Source organism: Condylura cristata, unplaced genomic scaffold (genome assembly GCF_000260355.1).
Source record: "Condylura cristata isolate star-nosed mole 26May11 unplaced genomic scaffold, ConCri1.0 scaffold00009, whole genome shotgun sequence".
Lineage (NCBI taxonomy): Eukaryota > Metazoa > Chordata > Mammalia > Eulipotyphla > Talpidae > Condylura > Condylura cristata.
In genome coordinates, this window is record NW_004567110.1 from 45,743,475 (window position 1) to 45,751,021 (window position 7,547).

Here is a 7,547-nt window from a genome sequence, read left to right on the forward strand (position 1 = left end):
AGAACACACACTTAACAGACATTTAGAATTGCCTTTCCCCAAAACTAAGTCCTGTAAGGTAGAGGATTGATTTCAGATATTATTCATGGGAGCTTTTGGAGAAAAAATGATTTATAATTAAATTCACGAATTATTGGGTTAAAAAAAGCATAAGGTGTTTCTTTACTACATACAGAACTATTAAGATCTTTTTACCCTAATGTGCATATTGATGCACCAAGAATGTTGACAGTAGAGATACAATATTCAGTCTCTTCCAACTCATTTGACTGTGGAACCTTCTTTCTATAAAATTACTTCTAGCATTTATGTTCTACAGCACATTCTGTGGGTTTAGGAAGAGAAAACTAAAACCATTGGTATATACTTAGAAATTTACGAAACGTTACCAAGTGTAATTGTAAATTATAAACCCTAGACCCTACTCTCACTTCTCCCAAGCCCTCTGAGAAACGTCATTTTTGGGTGCCAGGTCCTGCAGAGGCTGTTACTGTTACCTGGAGGAAGGTCAAGCTGTGAAGCTTGCTGTGAAGCATACAGGACTGAACATGGCTAGTTCTCTAGAGTGATTGTTGAACAGGTAGTTTTCTCCACAACTACCTTTAGTGTGTGGTGATTCAGTCAAGAAGAATCATCTATAAATCTCAACATTATTCAAGTTTGCGAATTTCAAAGTAGACAATAATGTTAGAAAAAACTGAAGATTAGTAACCCTGGACCTCCAAAAAGTGAATAGGGTTGGCCTGCGTCTATAGGTACTTTAGAAGCTCTCAGGCTCTAGGCAATACACTAGGATAGAGACTAGAAGACTAGCTTATAACACTTTATTATTCTAGTTGCTAAGCACTTTTTAAAAGCGATCAGTCATTTACAAAAAGCAACAGAAGTTCTGATCTATGTTGAGCAGAGTACCCAGGTTTCACAAAGACAAATAAGTCCTGTATTTACCTGATGCTTGCTTTACATAAAGCTACACTTGGTGGCCCTCCCTGGTGGCACAGCGGGTTAAAGCACTGCACTAAGAAGCTGAAACCACTTCTGCATGAGTTTGATTCCCGCCTGCCCCAGAGGTGACCACATGGTGTGGCAGACCTCTCCTGACCCACCCGCTGCTCCCCTCAGCAGTGTACTTCGTCAATCTGCCTGTTCTGCTCCCCACTCTGTCTCTGGTGAAGTCTTTCGCCACCCCTGAGTCTCTGGCCTGTACCCCAGTTCTGTATGCACAAATAAATAAGTCTTAAAAAAAAAACTACACTAGGTATTTTTATGTGTTACATTGACTGACTACTCAATAACATTGAGGAAAGAACTAAGCCCATTTGTCTACTTAACTATTTCTAGTGAAGAGATTATTAATGTATTTGTTTAAGGTGAAAATCAAACTTCTGGGTGTGCTGAAAACAAGTAAATCTGAAAAAAATAAGAGGCCTCAGAGCTATCAATCTAATTCACACCTACTTGTAACTTTTACCTTAATTTGGCCAAAGAAAATAATTTTTCAAAGATCCAAAGTTTAACCAAGTAAGTGATAATTGCATTGATTTCACTTCAATTTATAGGTTTCTATTGGTAAAACTAGTGGACCAGAATTCAGATCAAGTCCAATGATCACCTCTGTTTGAACTAATACTTGTGCTTTAGCTTTTGTGCATAAGAGCCCCTGCCCAACAAAGTAGTTCTGAAACTGAGATAGTGCACATAAATTGTCAGAGCCACATGCTTGATTCTTTCTAAATGTAAAGCCACATCCCAAAGGTGGTTTTGCTTTTTAAATTTATTATTCTGTCTTAGTGTTCATTTAAAAAAAAAAAAAGCCACACGCACACAAATCATAGACTATGCAAAATTAAGATATAACAACTAAATATTAGTTGTTAACCCATAGGTTGTGACAAACACTGCATAGTGAAAGGCTAATAGCATTACTTTCCCTCATGAGACCCCATTAGACAAGTGGTTGATACTCGTGCTTTCCGATGTCAGTAGAGTTCCATGGTTGCTATGCTTGAGCAGGTTGGCCCATAGAGGTACACGAGATGTTCAAGCTAACAACAGAGCCATTTAACTATGGAAAGACTTTGCAGTTGTGCCTACCCAGCACAAGAGTTCATACATCAATATCCAAGCCTATGCTAAAGATATTTATACTTACATGACCCAATAATTGCAAAAGCAAATAGCATGTATGGTTTCTAAAGGATGGTATTTTAAAATTGGCAATCCCTGGTTTATGAAGCCATATTTAGATGGTATGTTCAGCTGCTAGGGAATTTTAGCTGTGTGGAGTTGCATAATTCCTTTGGGAAGATTCAAACTCTATCAGATAAATGATACTATTTACCCAGGACAAGAAAATGGTGTATTGCAAGATAGAAATTACAATTCTTCAGAGGACCTGAAAAGTCTGCATGTGACAATGTGTATGATATATACACATAAATGTGAATAATGCATGAAACAGGTTTAAGCTGAAGAACAATGTCTTTTAACTTGCTGATCTCTGACCAATCAAATATGACAAAATATTTTACTTAATACAACAAAAATAAAGTTCCTTATGAATATTCAATTTTCCAAATGTGCAATTTTACCAAATGAGGTTATTAGTGATTTCCTGCCCAATTAGAGTGGTACATTTTTTTATTTTTGTTGATTTCATTCACAACAAATAAAATGGATGCAGGTTATATGGGACATAGCTAGGTCAAAAGGGAAAACTCTCTACACTGTAAGTCCTAAGTATATGAAAAATCTAACACAGTTTTTAAAATGTGAATTCGCTTCTGTAAGATTAAGACTCAGAAGAATTACCACAAATATTGTTATATAAGTTTGGTGATTTACCATTCCTAATCACCATAGTTGGTTTTAAAAAATTTAGAAGAAAATATGCACTGTCAGTTTAAATTTATCTTCAAAGAGAATTTCCATATTGCTCAACCACTAGTTATTCTCCATAATAGAAAGTCCTAGTTCAAATCTAGAAATCATTTCACTGTTGATAGGGTATACTGGGTCAGCTGTCTCAAAGCAAGAAACAAGGTACAGAGGTAAAGACAGAGATGTGGAGGTAACCATTTAGCCGAAAGAAATCTCTTTTTGAAGTAAGAAAAATAGTGATTTTTATTGAAATTTATAAATTCACATTTATCTCTAAATATTGGTCATTATACAGGAAGAGCAGGATCATCTCATTCTTCTATTATATAGCAATATAGAGCATCTTAATTCTGCATGGTCTATAGTTTGTGTGCATGTGTGTGTGTTTTTTTAATGAACTCTGAAACAGAATAATGAATTTAAAAAGCAAAACGATCTTGTAGAAAATAGCCTTGTGTTTAATCACCGTTCTCCTTGTTTAACTTGTATTTTGATGAGCACCAACATTCTAATTACAGTCCAGCATCTCTTGTTCAGTAGGCAATGCCAATCATACCCCATTATATGCTGATGTAAAGTAAGTACCCGTTAGGGGCTGCTGCGATCACCACCCTAATTTTCTGCTCACGCTCCATTCACATCAGAGCTCTAGTCTCCAGAGGTAGGAGCAGCTGTACTCTCTCTACTCATTAACTCAGCTGCCCTTGACATTTGTTCCTTTTTTTTTTTAACCTAATGTCACAAATTCTTTACTAAAAGACTTTTGGCCTGTGGGGGTTTTTGTATTGATTATTTCAGCTGTTTCGGGATCTGCACTTTAATCTAAAATAGTACTTACATTTCACACACTGAGGCTCAAAATTCCAAGCGTAAGACCAACACAGTACTATGATTTGATGCTATAGAGTACACAATGCGTGTATCAGAAAGACCAACTTGAATGTAGGTCAGAACTTCACTCATTAATCTGAAAGTTTGACTTTAAAGTACTAGAATCCTTTCTTCTTACTATTTTCATTTGTCAAAAAAAAAAAATCCTGAAGTTATCAGTTATGTAGGATATTTTATGAGTTTTACTTCAAGGGAGCTTGGTTGTGAATCATTCCTACCCCAAAGTGCTCTGACTCTCCTTGAACCCTACAAATGTAGTTTACATTAACTACACTGTGCCTTCAACTTTCCCTACATGTAACAGGGTTCTGATGCCTGACAACTTGTATCTAAAGTAAGTGTATTAGGAGAGGATATGCAATTTTATATGTTAGATGGCAAAATACCAGCCTCTATTACCTCAGAGCCCAAAATACCCTCTTGCAGTCCATATTTTATCCTCCATAATCCTTCCTTTGCAGAAAGCACAACAATACTGTGCTTATGCAGCAGTAACCCTCCTATATGTTAGGACCTGTGAAAGTGTTACAGAGCAGGGAGAGAAGGGCACCACTGAAACCCCAAACCTGTCTGCTCTAAATAGGTTCTGCCATCCACCACATTAAGACAAAACATATAAGACCCTAATGGAAAGGAACTTTAATACAGTGAGTCTACAACACAGAAGACAATATAATTTCTAAACCAAACACCTGAAGTTATCCTCCCCTCGTGGGCAAAAGTCTACCCAAAAGGGATTGGTCCAAAGTAAGGCCAGAAAGCCCATTACAAGCCTAAAGCACCTTATGGCCGGGACCCATAGAAAAGGATCAGAAAAGGCCAGACAAGTCTGGGAAGAAAAGTGCAAAATCAAAATCAAAATAAACACTGCTATAGTCAGCCTCCCACAGGTCTCTCACCCACATCTCTTTCAACCAGTCCATGGCAAGAAATAAACATGGTTTCTTCACATGTCTCCCATTGTTCCTCCATGTGGCTTCCTCAGGTTTCCTGCCTCTTCATCCTGCTTCCTTCCTCTTCAGATTCCTTCTCTTCTTTTCTCTGCTCAGCTCCACCCTCCTTCTGGGTGGGGCAGGGAACCTGGAACTTCCCCTTTTCCTGGGGCCCACCCTGTTACAAAAGAAGAAAAGGTCCTTCAATGGCATGTCATAATCGGCAGCATTTTCCTTGATGTACATAAAATAGGATTTTTTTTAAGCCGTTAACTTCTCAGATGATATGAAATTTAATAAAGATAGCTAAAATTTATTGAAGGCTTATTAAGTCCCAATTACTACTTTAGTAACTACATTCGTTCCCTCATTTTTCTTTTAAAAACTTATTTATTTATGTTTACAGAAATTAAAGAGCAGAGAAAAAAAGAACACAAAACTTAGTTCCATTTGATCCTATGCGGTCAGTTATGCCCACCCAGAGTTGGGCAAATATACCCTGATATTTAGCACAGGCAAAATCCAAGGGTGAGAGGAAGAGAGACTTTAAGGCTTTAAGGATGTTTCAATGGATTAATGGATTGGATTTCTTGAAGAGGAATTAACAAACTGAGACTTAAAGCATTTTTTTTTTTTTTTACATTTCTTATTCTCATTTTCCCCCTTAAATTTCCTGAAAATTACACAGATAAGCTCAGGTGGAAATTGGCTTTTTTTTTTTTTTTAAGATTTATTCATCTATGCATACAAGAACTGGGGTGCAGGACAGAGGGTTGGCTTTACTCACCAGAGAAAGAGTAAGAAGCAGAACAGGCAGATTGACGGAAATACACTGCTGAGGGGAGCAGCAGGCAAGACAGGATAAGTCTGCCACATCATGTGGGGCACCTTCCAGGCAGGAACCAAACTCGAGGTGCAAGTTTAGAGTAGTGAGACTAAGACACAACAGGCAGTGAGCAGAGGAGCCAGCAGTGAGGAATCCTGCTGAAGACTTAAAGAGAGGGTGAGAGGAAGAAAGACTTAGAGAGGGTGTTTGGGAGAGGAAGAGAGTCTGAGGGAGAGAAAGCCAGAGAGGGTTGAGCCCATTCTCTGGAAATAAATACCTCAGGCCATGCTGTAGACTCAAGTTCCGTTTTGTGGGGAACTGAAAGTACACAGGGCAAAGCAATTCTGTTCAGTTCTCCTTAACCAGCCTTGCTGCCTAATTCCTTCTTAGAGACCACAGATAAGAACTCAGGTATCATGGGTGTCTTTGTAAGTGATTCTAAATCATTCTTTTGGGGAAAAAGGTGGATATAAATACATTACCACAACTGAAGCAAATAAAAAGTGTTCAGTGAGGTCTATGTGCTATTCTTTCTCCCTTTCTCTTGTAGTACAGGTTCTTCTGTCTTTCACATAGAACCAGGCTTTAGAGCTGATGACTTCAGTTTAAAGGAGCTTCATACTCCAAGTTTTTACAAATTAAAGTGATCTTTGGGGTTAGAAGTTCTTTCCACAGTGCAGACTTTTTTGCAAAATTACTGAGAGCAGTTCTAGTTTTGTCTCTGTGAGGCCTCAATAGAGACAATAGCGAAAGGTAACAATAATTAAGGAAATAGAAAAAAATGGCTGCCATGTGTTAGATGACTCTTCCCACTGAGGGGGAGGACTCTCATTTGGGTTAGACAGGACAAGAGCCATAGTCCTCTTAAATAAGGAGCAAAAGAAAGTCATGGGTTTGTAAAGCGGTCTAACATATTGCCTGGATGCCACCAAGATCCTTCATTTTGTATTTATTTCCTGAAGATATGGGCTTTGAAATTCATACTCTTTATTCACTGACTTGACAAAAAAATTACTTAGTACCTACTAAGACTTATTCTAAACACTAAGAACATAGATATAGACATAGTGAACAAAACAGGTAAAGAAAGAACTTACATTCTAGGAAGAGAGAAAATTAAAGCAGTGCAGAGCTTGCAGGAGAGGAGAAAATAGTCTGTCGGCAGATATGCATGAGGGGGGAATATCAAAAGGGCAAGGTTATGTGAGGTGTGAAGTTTTAAAAGCGTACTCGGCCAATTGGATCTGGGTAAGAAATCATGAACATATTTGAATGTCCAGTGGATTAGAAGGTGATTATTATGCTTTGAAGTAATCCAAGAATCCAAATTCATAATCAAATAACATATGAATAAACAGTAGAAGTTATTTTTCACTTTTAGCTCTTTCCTCCCTGTAGAGTAAACCACCACTGACATGAATAACATACGTGATATTATGATTTATAAGAAATATTTAATTTGTTCATTCCAATAACTAAAATATATTTCTCAAACATTTTCAGACTTTAAACAAGTTTCTGGTTCACAGCACCCAAAACTCTTGAAATTTCCTAAATGTTGAGAATAATAATAATAAACAAAATCTCTTACTTACTGTGTTTATGACATAACTTTTTGGAAGCATCTAAGAATGGGACCTAGCTCCTGGGAGAGGTGACTCTGTGGAGGGCTACAACCTTCAGGTCCATTCTCAAGCTTCAGAGGAGAAGAAAGGAGCTAGAATTTGAAATTCAATTGCCAGTAACCAGTGAGTTAATCAATCATGTCTATGTAGTCAAGCCTCCACAAAAACTTGAGGAAGGTATTCAAAGAGTTTCCAGGTGGATGGATATGTAGAAATTTGATGAGAAAGGCATGCCTAAAGAGGGCATGGAGTTTCTTTTCCCCATAACTTGCCCTCCGTGTCTCTTCCATCTGACTGTTCTAAGTTATATTCTTTGCAATAAATTGGTTATCTAGTGAATAAATGAGTTTCCTGAGTTCTGTGAGCCACTCTAGCAAATTAATTGAATCTAAG